At 42.8% G+C, this 12648-nt stretch overlaps 1 long non-coding RNA gene across 2 annotated transcripts in view; it reads left to right on the top strand.

Annotated features, from left to right (window-relative positions):
* The window catches only part of LOC133557178 (uncharacterized), a 50845-nt gene extending 46436 nt beyond the window's left edge, over positions 1-4409 (top strand). For both annotated transcript variants that reach the window (XR_009807717.1, XR_009807716.1), the window contains one exon: positions 4144-4409. This is a non-coding gene — a long non-coding RNA (uncharacterized LOC133557178). The remainder of the gene's footprint in view (positions 1-4143) is intronic.
* Positions 4410-12648: the final 8239 nt, after the last annotated feature.

Here is a 12648-nt window from a genome sequence, read left to right on the forward strand (position 1 = left end):
AGGGCAGTGACAGTACATCTAGTGAGTGTGCCACACGCTCACCTGTTTGTTACTCCTCACTACTATGAAACAGCGACACAGTATCAGGGCAGTGACAGTACATCTAGTGAGTGTGCCACACGCTCACCTGTTTGTTACTCCTCACTACTATGAAACAGCGACACAGTATCAGGGCAGTGACAATACATCTAGTGAGTGTGCCACACACTCACCTGTTTGTTACTCCTCACTACTATGAAACAGCGACACAGTATCAGGGCAGTGACAATACATCTAGTGAGTGTGCCACACGCTCACCTGTTTGTTACTCCTCACTACTATGAAACAGCGACACAGTATCAGGGCAGTGACAATACATCTAGTGAGTGTGCCACACGCTCACCTGTTTGTTACTCCTCACTACTATGAAACAGCGACACAGTATCAGGGCAGTGACAATACATCTAGTGAGTGTGCCACACGCTCACCTGTTTGTTACTCCTCACTACTATGAAACAGCGACACAGTATCAGGGCAGTGACAGTACATCTAGTGAGTGTGCCACACGCTCACCTGTTTGTTACTCCTCACTACTATGAAACAGCGACACAGTATCAGGGCAGTGACCGTACATCTAGTGAGTGTGCCACACGCTCACCTGTTTGTTACTCCTCACTACTATGAAACAGCGACACAGTATCAGGGCAGTGACCGTACATCTAGTGAGTGTGCCACACGCTCACCTGTTTGTTACTCCTCACTACTATGAAACAGCGACACAGTATCAGGGCAGTGACAGTACATCTAGTGAGTGTGCCACACGCTCACCTGTTTGTTACTCCTCACTACTATGAAACAGCGACACAGTATCAGGGCAGTGACAGTACATCTAGTGAGTGTGCCACACGCTCACCTGTTTGTTACTCCTCACTACTATGAAACAGCGACACAGTATCAGGGCAGTGACAGTACATCTAGTGAGTGTGCCACACGCTCACCTGTTTGTTACTCCTCACTACTATGAAACAGCGACACAGTATCAGGGCAGTGACAGTACATCTAGTGAGTGTGCCACACGCTCACCTGTTTGTTACTCCTCACTACTATGAAACAGCGACACAGTATCAGGGCAGTGACAGTACATCTAGTGAGTGTGCCACACGCTCACCTGTTTGTTACTCCTCACTACTATGAAACAGTGACACAGTATCAGGGCAGTGACAGTACATCTAGTGAGTGTGCCACACGCTCACCTGTTTGTTACTCCTCACTACTATGAAACAGCGACACAGTATCAGGGCAGTGACAATACATCTAGTGAGTGTGCCACACGCTCACCTGTTTGTTACTCCTCACTACTATGAAACAGCGACACAGTATCAGGGCAGTGACAGTACATCTAGTGAGTGTGCCACACGCTCACCTGTTTGTTACTCCTCACTACTATGAAACAGCGACACAGTATCAGGGCAGTGACCGTACATCTAGTGAGTGTGCCACACGCTCACCTGTTTGTTACTCCTCACTACTATGAAACAGCGACACAGTATCAGGGCAGTGACAGTACATCTAGTGAGTGTGCCACACGCTCACCTGTTTGTTACTCCTCACTACTATGAAACAGCGACACAGTATCAGGGCAGTGACCGTACATCTAGTGAGTGTGCCACACGCTCACCTGTTTGTTACTCCTCACTACTATGAAACAGCGACACAGTATCAGGGCAGTGACAGTACATCTAGTGAGTGTGCCACACGCTCACCTGTTTGTTACTCCTCACTACTATGAAACAGCGACACAGTATCAGGGCAGTGACAGTACATCTAGTGAGTGTGCCACACGCTCACCTGTTTGTTACTCCTCACTACTATGAAACAGCGACACAGTATCAGGGCAGTGACAGTACATCTAGTGAGTGTGCCACACGCTCACCTGTTTGTTACTCCTCACTACTATGAAACAGCGACACAGTATCAGGGCAGTGACAGTACATCTAGTGAGTGTGCCACACGCTCACCTGTTTGTTACTCCTCACTACTATGAAACAGCGACACAGTATCAGGGCAGTGACAGTACATCTAGTGAGTGTGCCACACGCTCACCTGTTTGTTACTCCTCACTACTATGAAACAGCGACACAGTATCAGGGCAGTGACAATACATCTAGTGAGTGTGCCACACGCTCACCTGTTTGTTACTCCTCACTACTATGAAACAGTGACACAGTATCAGGGCAGTGACAGTACATCTAGTGAGTGTGCCACACGCTCACCTGTTTGTTACTCCTCACTACTATGAAACAGCGACACAGTATCAGGGCAGTGACAATACATCTAGTGAGTGTGCCACACGCTCACCTGTTTGTTACTCCTCACTACTATGAAACAGCGACACAGTATCAGGGCAGTGACAGTACATCTAGTGAGTGTGCCACACGCTCACCTGTTTGTTACTCCTCACTACTATGAAACAGCGACACAGTATCAGGGCAGTGACCGTACATCTAGTGAGTGTGCCACACGCTCACCTGTTTGTTACTCCTCACTACTATGAAACAGCGACACAGTATCAGGGCAGTGACAGTACATCTAGTGAGTGTGCCACACGCTCACCTGTTTGTTACTCCTCACTACTATGAAACAGCGACACAGTATCAGGGCAGTGACAGTACATCTAGTGAGTGTGCCACACGCTCACCTGTTTGTTACTCCTCACTACTATGAAACAGCGACACAGTATCAGGGCAGTGACAGTACATCTAGTGAGTGTGCCACACGCTCACCTGTTTGTTACTCCTCACTACTATGAAACAGCGACACAGTATCAGGGCAGTGACAGTACATCTAGTGAGTGTGCCACACGCTCACCTGTTTGTTACTCCTCACTACTATGAAACAGCGACACAGTATCAGGGCAGTGACAATACATCTAGTGAGTGTGCCACACGCTCACCTGTTTGTTACTCCTCACTACTATGAAACAGCGACACAGTATCAGGGCAGTGACCGTACATCTAGTGAGTGTGCCACACGCTCACCTGTTTGTTACTCCTCACTACTATGAAACAGCGACACAGTATCAGGGCAGGGACCGTACATCTAGTGAGTGTGCCACACGCTCACCTGTTTGTTACTCCTCACTACTATGAAACAGTGACACAGTATCAGGGCAGTGACAGTACATCTAGTGAGTGTGCCACACGCTCACCTGTTTGTTACTCCTCACTACTATGAAACAGCGACACAGTATCAGGGCAGTGACAATACATCTAGTGAGTGTGCCACACGCTCACCTGTTTGTTACTCCTCACTACTATGAAACAGCGACACAGTATCAGGGCAGTGACAATACATCTAGTGAGTGTGCCACACGCTCACCTGTTTGTTACTCCTCACTACTATGAAACAGCGACACAGTATCAGGGCAGTGACAATACATCTAGTGAGTGTGCCACACGCTCACCTGTTTGTTACTCCTCACTACTATGAAACAGCGACACAGTATCAGGGCAGTGACAGTACATCTGGTGAGTGTGCCACACGCTCACCTGTTTGTTACTCCTCACTACTATGAAACAGCGACACAGTATCAGGGCAGTGACAGTACATCTGGTGAGTGTGCCACACGCTCACCTGTTTGTTACTCCTCACTACTATGAAACAGCGACACAGTATCAGGGCAGTGACAGTACATCTAGTGAGTGTGCCACACGCTCACCTGTTTGTTACTCCTCACTACTATGAAACAGCGACACAGTATCAGGGCAGTGACAGTACATCTAGTGAGTGTGCCACACGCTCACCTGTTTGTTACTCCTCACTACTATGAAACAGCGACACAGTATCAGGGCAGTGACAGTACATCTAGTGAGTGTGCCACACGCTCACCTGTTTGTTACTCCTCACTCCTACATCTGGTGCAGTATTGATCAGCAGTTTGTTGTTTCCCTCAATTAACTTTCATTTGTCAACAAATGAGGAATAAGATAAGTGAGTTCTTGGTTCTGGAACTAAACACAAGTTCGGCGCCACGTTTGATGCCGATTGAAGCGGTGGGAAATGTGGAAACTGCAGCCTTTTCGTACTTGTCAGCAGCATTTCTGCCTCACCTTCTTTTGTTTCCAGGAAAATGACGCTTCCGTGTCCTTTTTCTCGTCTTCCCAGGTGACTCGGCACCACCACGCTGATCTTGCAAGGCCACCATCCCGTGCTGCCTTCAGGTACGGCCTGCACGCAAAACTAGAAGGAGACCTTTGTTTTCCGGAGATGACTTCCTCCTGCTCTTTATCTCTCCTCCTGCATGCCGCTTTGCCTTCAAGCCGGGATTAATTCAACTTTATCCACTTCACATACGCTTTAGTTTTACCCGCACATGCTCCAGGCTGGAAGATTACTGGGGGAAAATGATTTCCTTTTTTTAGGACTTGCCTGCCAACACTGTCTTTTTCTTTCTTTTATTTGATAAGAGCTTGCTATCTTTGACCCAAATCTTGTTTTGTCTTTTCTTTGCTCTCTCTGGCCATCTTAGCTGTGCTTTATTCCAACATGAAACATTTGCTCTACTCATTTCTGCTATTTATTCATCTTTATTGTATATGTTTATTCTGTTACACACTTTTACTTAGCACACATGAACCCTTTAGTCTGCCTTGACTAAAAACTGATTCTTTTTTTGCATTTTCATGTTTTCCTTTTTTAACAAATATCGTATTTTACCAACTACGAGGCGCACTTAAAATCTGTTTTTTTTCTCACAAAACTCGACAGTGCGCCTTATAACCCGGTGCGCCTAATGTAAGGAATAATTCCGGTTTTGCTTACCAACCTCGAAGCAATTTGATTTTGTACATAGTGTAATGATAAGTGTGACCAGAAGACATACTTGCCAACCTTGAGACCTCTGATTTTGGGAGGTGGGGGCGTGGTTAAGAGGGGAGGAGTATATTTACAGCTAGAAAAGTGCAGATTGGTTTTTAAAACATGACATCAAAAATATATATATTTATTGTGAGAAATCATTAAGATGATCAGTGTTTCCACAAAGATAAATATCATTAATTATTAACAATAACATAGAGTTAAAGGTAAATTGAGCAAATTGGCTATATTTGGCAATTTATTTAAGTGTGTATCAAACTGGTAGCCCTTCGCATTAATCAGTACCCAAGTAGTAGCTCTTGCTTTCAAAAAGGTTGGTGACTCCTGCCGTAGATTTTACTGTCATATATGCATGTACAGTAGATGGCAGTATTGTCCTGTTTAAGAGTGTCACAACATTGCTGTTTACGGCAGACAAACTACTTTACGGTAGACGAAAACGTGACTGCTGTTGTTGTGTGTTGTTACTGCGCTGGGAGGACGTTAATGAAACTGCCTAACAATAAACCCACATAAGAAACCAAGAACTCGCCCTCCATCATTCTACAGTTATAACGTCATTGGGAAGGCTCGCTTTTTATATCGTGGGAAAGCGGACGTGAAAACAAGCTGTCGGCACGTCACTCAGGTCCGCATGGAGCTGGAGAGGGCGTGGCCTCCAGCTCCGCCTGAATTTTGGGAGATTTTCGGGAGAAAATTTGTCCCAGGAGGTTTTCGGGAGAGGCGCTGAGCTTCGGGAGTCTTCCGGAAAATCCGGGAGGGTTGGCAAGTATGCCAGTAGATGGCAGTCAAACATAAGAGATACGTGTAGACTGCACTGTGATGGCAATATGACTCAAGTAAACAACACCAACATTTTATATGTCCATCCGTTTCCTACCGCTTGTCCCTTTCAGGGTGGCGGTGGGGTGCTGGAGCCTATCTCAGCTGCATTCGGGCGGAAGGCGGGGTACACCGTGGACAAGTCGCCACCTCGTCGCAGGGCCAACACAGAGAGACAGACAACATTCACACTCACATATGTTCCAGTGAAAGTATAGAACATTACACACGGCGCTCAAAAATCTTTCAAAATGTTTTAGTATGACTTTGTTAAGCTGTGATGTGCTTCAACATAGGAGTATTATCATGGTGTGTGTATAAGGTAACACACAGTATCTATGACACGTCTAAAGATGTTCAAACATTTAAAGCATTCAATATTTAAGAAATTATTATGAAATTATTATGAAATTATTATCACACTCCTCAGCCTTCCCGGTCAGGTTTATTCAGGTGTACTGGAGAGGAGGCTACGTCTGATAGTCCAACCTCGGATTCAGGAGGACAGTGTGGTTTTCGTCCTGGTGGTGGAACTGTGGACCAGATCTGTACTCTGGGCAGGGTTCTTGAGGGTGCATGGGAGTTTGCCCAACCAGTCTACATGTGCTTTGTGGACTTGGAGAAGGCATTGGACCGTGTCCCTCAGGAAGTCCTGTGGGGAGTGCTCAGAGACTATGGGGTATGGGACTGTCTTATTGTGGCGGTCCACTCCCTGTATGATCAGTGTCAGAACATAGTCCACTCCCTGTATGATCAGTGTCAGAACATAGTCCACTCCCTGTATGATCAGTGTCAGAACTTGGTCCGCATTGCCGGCAGTAAGTCGGACACATTTCCAGTGAGGGTTGGACTCCGCCAAGGCTGTCCTTTGTCACCCATTCTGTTCATAACTTTTATGGACAGAATTTCTAGGCGCAGTCAAGGCGTTGAGGGGTTCTGGTTTGGTGACCGCAGGATTAGGTCTCTGCTTTTTGCAGATGATGTGGTCCTGATGGCTTCATCTGACCGGGATCTTCAGCTCTCGCTGGATCGGTTTGCAGCCGACTGTGAAGCGACCGGAATGAGAATCAGCACCTCCAAGTCCGAGTCCATGGTTCTCGCCCGGAAAAGGGTGGAGTGCCATCTCCGGGTTGGGGAGGAGACCCTGCCCCAAGTGGAGGAGTTCAAGTACCTAGGAGTCTTGTTCATGAGTGAGGGAAGAGTGGATCGTGAGATCGACAGGCGGATCGGTGCGGCGTCTTCAGTAATGCGGACGTTGTACCGATCCGTTGTGGTGAAGAAGGAGCTGAGCCGGAAGGCAAAGCTCTCAATTTACCGGTCGATCTACCTTCCCATCCTCACCTATGGTCATGAGCTTTGGGTCATGACCGAAAGGATAAGATCACGGGTACAAGCGGCCCAAATGAGTTTGGGTCTCTCCCTTAGAGATAGGGTGAGAAGCTCTGCCATCCGGGAGGAACTCAAAGTAAAGCCGCTGCTCCTCCACATGGAGAGGAGCCAGATGAGGTGGTTCGGGCATCTGGTCAGGATGCCACCCGAACGCCTCCCTAGGGAGGTGTTTAGGGCACGTCCAACCGGTAGGAGGCCACGGGGAAGACCCAGGACACGTTGGGAAGACTGTCTCCCGGCTGGCCTGGGAACGCCTCGGGATCCCCCGGGAAGAGCTAGACGAAGTGGCTGGGGAGAGGAAAGTCTGGGCTTCCCTGCTTAGGCTGCTGCCCCCGCAACCCAACCTCAGATAAGCGGAAGTAGATGGATGGACGGCATAAAACAAATTAAAAAAAACTTTACAAATACATAAAATGTCATATCTATGGATACGTCTAAAGCTGTTGAAACATTTAAAGCATTGAACATTTAAAAAATTATTATTTAATTATTATTCTTATTATTGAATTATGATTATTATTATAAAAATAATTTTTAAATACTTTTAGGGAATAGTGCATATGTGTTGTGTTTTACCTGTATTAATTTTTATTTATTGATTTTTTTTTTACAAAAATAGCATGTAACAAAGCACCAACGCCGCCCGCAACCCCAAATGGAATAAGCGGTAGAAAATGGATGGATGGATAGCACGTGACAAATGAAAACCATTACAAATACACAAAAACGTCATATCTATGGATACGTCTAAAGCTGTTAAAACATTTTAAATATTGAACGTTAAAACAAAAATAAACATATGATTTACAACACTTTCTGTCTGTTTTTCGTCGTTTCGGAGGCTTAACATAGTTTTGAACAAAGTAGACTCACAGGTGAAACTGTTGATGGGATACTCCTGATATCAATAATATCACACAATCTGCCTTCGTAAAGAACATTAAGTCATACTTAAAATGAGTAAGCAATATGTTCCTTGTAGTTTGTAGTCTGCTCCTCAAAGTAGATACCTGGGACCCAAATAAAACTGACCAACAAAATGAATGTAAAGTCATGTGCAGGTGTTCCTAATGAACTGGCCGGGGTGCACATGGTGTGTGTTTGCTTCGCCAGTGGCTTTGTCTCATTCTTTCATGTCATGCCCCAAAAAAATAAAAACAGAGGTTGCTTGGTTGTCATGGCAACACACATGCTAATCACATCTTCCACATATGGATGTTCCCGTACAATAACACCAGAGGAAAATGACAACAAATTACACTTCGCACACTAAAGATCACGCCCGAAGCCTTTTTCTTCCCCCCCTCTCTTTTCTCCAATCCTGTTTCATGCCCGTCCTCCTCATCCAATCCCCGCTGGTTGGTTGCTATGGAAACGGGACACCAAATTGTATCTTCTGGCGAGTCATTATGGTTAATGTCAGCAAGAGAGACGCACTCGCCGCGGGAGGGGATGAGTAGCAATCTGTGAGGGAGTACACCGAGTCTATTGTTACACACACACACACACACACACACACACACACACGTGTTTCTAACCTTCTTGAGACCTCTGAAAAATGCCTCCCTCTTTAGGGCCAGCCTTTCTCGATATATAGAGATGTGTATTTACAACATTAATAATATTTGCATACCACGCAAGTATCTAAAAGATTCTTGTGAAAAATTGGTTGTCATTTCACAAGAAAAATGTCACAATTTCACAAGAAAAACTTAGAATTTTGGCAGTATTATGATAAAGGTCGTCATTTTTACTCAACGCAAGTCAAAATTTTACATGAAAACTGAAGATTTGTGCAATATTATAATAAAAGTTGGAATTTTACTCAATAAGAGTCGCAATTTTACAAGATTTGCTTAACATTTTGGCAAATTTATCAAAAGTGTCGTAATTTCACTTGACAAAAGTCACGATTTCGTAAGAAATGTTTAACATTTTGGCAATAATCGGACTTTTACTTGGCAAAATGATGACAAAAGTCAACTCTTTTTTTTTTTAAGTCACTATTCAACAAGAACACCAAAAAGAATTGGCCATATTGTGATAAAAATCTGAATTTTATATTACAAATGTCACCATTTTGCATTAAAAATGTCATAATTTTACTTTAAAAAAAAGTAATATTCATCCATTTTCTACCGCTTGTCCAAAAAAGTAATAATTTTACTTTTAAAACTGGCAGTCAATTAAAAATATTGTAGTAAAAGTTGTATTGTACTCAATAACAGTCACAATTTTACAGGAAAAGCGTAAACATTTGGCAATTGTATGAAAAAAGTCGTAATTTTACTTGACAAAAGTCGCACTTTTATAAGAACATTTTTACATTTTGGCAATAATTTTAATTTTACAAAATTTTGACAAAAGTCATCATTTGTATTTTTTTTTAAAAGTCACTATTTTACAATAACAACAACAAAAAATAGTTTGACAAATATCACCATTTGGCATTAATAGGTCATAGTTTTACATTAAAAAAAGTAAGAATTTTTCTTTAAAAACCGACACAGTTAAATGAAAATAAAAAGACCTTTTTGGGACCATCCTCATTTTAATTGATGTCACCAACGTTCTCTATTAGATGCAACGGTTCTGTATTGGGACCATGACTTGTTCACACCTCCTCATATGGAAGCTACTTTTCCTTGTTGATGTCTCAAGAAGGGTAGAAAAACACACACACACACACACACACACACACACGTGTTTCTAACCTTCTTGAGACCTCTGAAAAATGCCTCCCTCTTTAGGGCCAGCCTTTCTCGATAAATAGAGATGTGTATTTACAACATTAATAATATTTGCATACCACGCAAGTATCTAAAAGTTTTTTGTGAAAAATTGGTTGGCATTTCACAAGAAAAATGTCACAATTTCACAAGAAAAACTTAGAATTTTGGCATTATTATGATAAAGGTCGTCATTTTACTCAACGCAAGTCAAAATTTTACATGAAAACTGAAGATTTGTGCAATATTATGATAAAAGTTGGAATTTTACTCAATAATAGTCGCAATTTTACAAGATTTGCTTAACATTTTGGCAAATTTATCAAAAGTGTCGTAATTTCACTTGACAAAAGTCACGATTTCGTAAGAAATGTTTAACTTTTTGGCAATAATCGGAATTTTACTTGGCAAAATGATGACAAAAGTCAACTTTTTTTTTCCTATTTAACAAGAACACCAAAAAGAATTGGCCATATTGTGATAAAAATCTGAATTTTATATTACAAATGTCACCATTTTGCATTAAAAATGTCATAATTTTACGTAAAAAAAAGTAATATCCATCCATCCATCCATTTTCTACCGCTTGTCCAAAAAAGTAATAATTTTACTTTTAAAACCGGCAGTCAATTAAAAATATTGTAGTAAAAGTTGTAATTGTACTCAATAACAGTCACAATTTTACAGGAAAAGCGTAAAAATTTGGCAATTGTATGAAAAAAGTCGTAATTTTACTCGACAAAAGTCGCACTTTTATAAGAACATTTTTACATTTTGGCAATCATTTTAATTTTACTTTGCAAAATTTTGACAAAAGTCATCATTTGTATTTTTTTTTAAAAAAGTCACTATTTTACAATAACAACAACAAAAAATTGTTTGACAAATATCACCATTTGGCATTAAAAGGTCATAGTTTTACATTTAAAAAAGTAAGAATTTTTCTTTAAAAACCGACACAGTTAAATGAAAATAAAAAGACCTTTTTGGGACCATCTTCATTTTAATTGATGTCACCAACGTTCTCTATTAGATGCAACTGTTCTGTATTGGGACTATAACTTGTTCACACCTCCTCATATGGAAGCTACTTTTCCTTGTTGATGTCTCAAGAAGGGTAGAAACACACACACAGACACACACACACACACACACACACACACACACACATCTCATGTGATGTTTCAATTTCCTCTCCTTCACGTTATCTGACTTCCTGTTCCGCGGCGTTGGCGTCGGAGGACGAGGTTCAACCTCCTGTGCTGGCGTTCACATTTGTCAACGTGATGTTTGTCACTTTCTGACATATCTCAGGATCAAATAACGAGGACTGCCGTTTGTGGAATGATCTTTTCAACAAATGGACGACTGTGCAGGAGACCAGATCAGAGATGCTGTGCAGACCACTGAGGGCCACACGCTGAAAAATATAAGAATGCAGGGGCCATTTGGATATTATTTTCTTTTTCAGAACCAAAAGTATACACAGTACAGGCCAAAGTTTGGACACGCCTTCTTGTTTCGATGCATTAGTCAGTTTCAAACACTGATGACATCTATTAAAGTCCTACTGAAAGCCACTACTAGCGACCACGCAGTCTGATAGTTTATATATCAATGATGAAATATTAACATTGCAACACATGACAATACGGCCGCTTTACTTTACTAAATTGCTATTTTAAATTTCGCGCAAAGTATCCTGTTGAAAACGTCGGTATGATGATGCGTGCGCGTGACGTCCGATCCCAGCTATAAGTCGTCTGCTTTAATCGCATAATTACACAGTATTCTGGACTTCTGTGTTGCTGAATCTTTTACAATTAGTTCAATTAATAATGGAGACGTCAAAGAAGAAAGATGTAGGTGGGAAGCGGTGTATTGCGGCTGCCTTTAGCAACACAAACACAGCCGGTGTTTCCTTGTTTACATTCCCGAAGGTGAAGCTTTACTATGGAACAGAGCGGTCAAGCGAAAATGGTTCCCGACCACACGTCAACCGGCAGGTTTCGGTGAGAGAATTGTGTGTACGGCTTTTACCGTACACATGAGCGGAGCTTGCGTCGTTCTTCCTGCAGCTGTCAAAGAGCCAGCTGCCTGGCTTCCCTCAGAGACACTGGCGGTCACCACACCCGTGGCCACACCCCTCTGACTTTCAGGTACGACAGTATAATCTCACTACAACACTAGTAACACAATAAGCAGATAAGGGATTTTCCAGAATTATCCTAGTAAATGTGTCTAATAACATCTGAATTGCTCCCACTGCCCTCGCCTTTTTTTTTTTTTTTTTCTAGTCCTTCACTCTAACTTTCCTCATCCACAAATCTTTCATCCTCGCTCAAATTAATGGGAAAATCGTCGCTTTCTCGGTCCGAATCGCTCTAGCGGCTGGTGGCCATGATTGTAAACAATGTTCAGATGTGAGGAGCTCCACAACCCGTTCCATCACGCACATCGTCTGCTACTTCCGCTACAGGCAAGGCTTTTTTATTAGCGACCAAAAGTTGCCAACTTTATGGTGGATGTTCTCTACTAAATCCTTTCAGCAAAAATATGGCAATATGGTGAAATGATGAAGTATGACACATAGAATGGAGCTGCTATCCCCGTTTAAATAAGAACATCTCATTTTATCCATTCATCCATTTTCTACCGCTTAATCCCTTTTGGGGTCGTGGGGGGCGCTGGCGCCTATCTCAGCTACAATTGGGCGGAAGGCGGGGTACACCCTGGACAAGTCGCCACCTCATCACAGGGCCAACACAGATAGACAGACAACATTCACACACTAGGGCCAATTTAGTGTTGCCAATCAACCTATCCCCAGGTGCATGTCTTTGGAGGTGGG

The sequence above is a fragment of the Nerophis ophidion genome, linkage group LG08, assembly GCF_033978795.1.
Source record: "Nerophis ophidion isolate RoL-2023_Sa linkage group LG08, RoL_Noph_v1.0, whole genome shotgun sequence".
Lineage (NCBI taxonomy): Eukaryota > Metazoa > Chordata > Actinopteri > Syngnathiformes > Syngnathidae > Nerophis > Nerophis ophidion.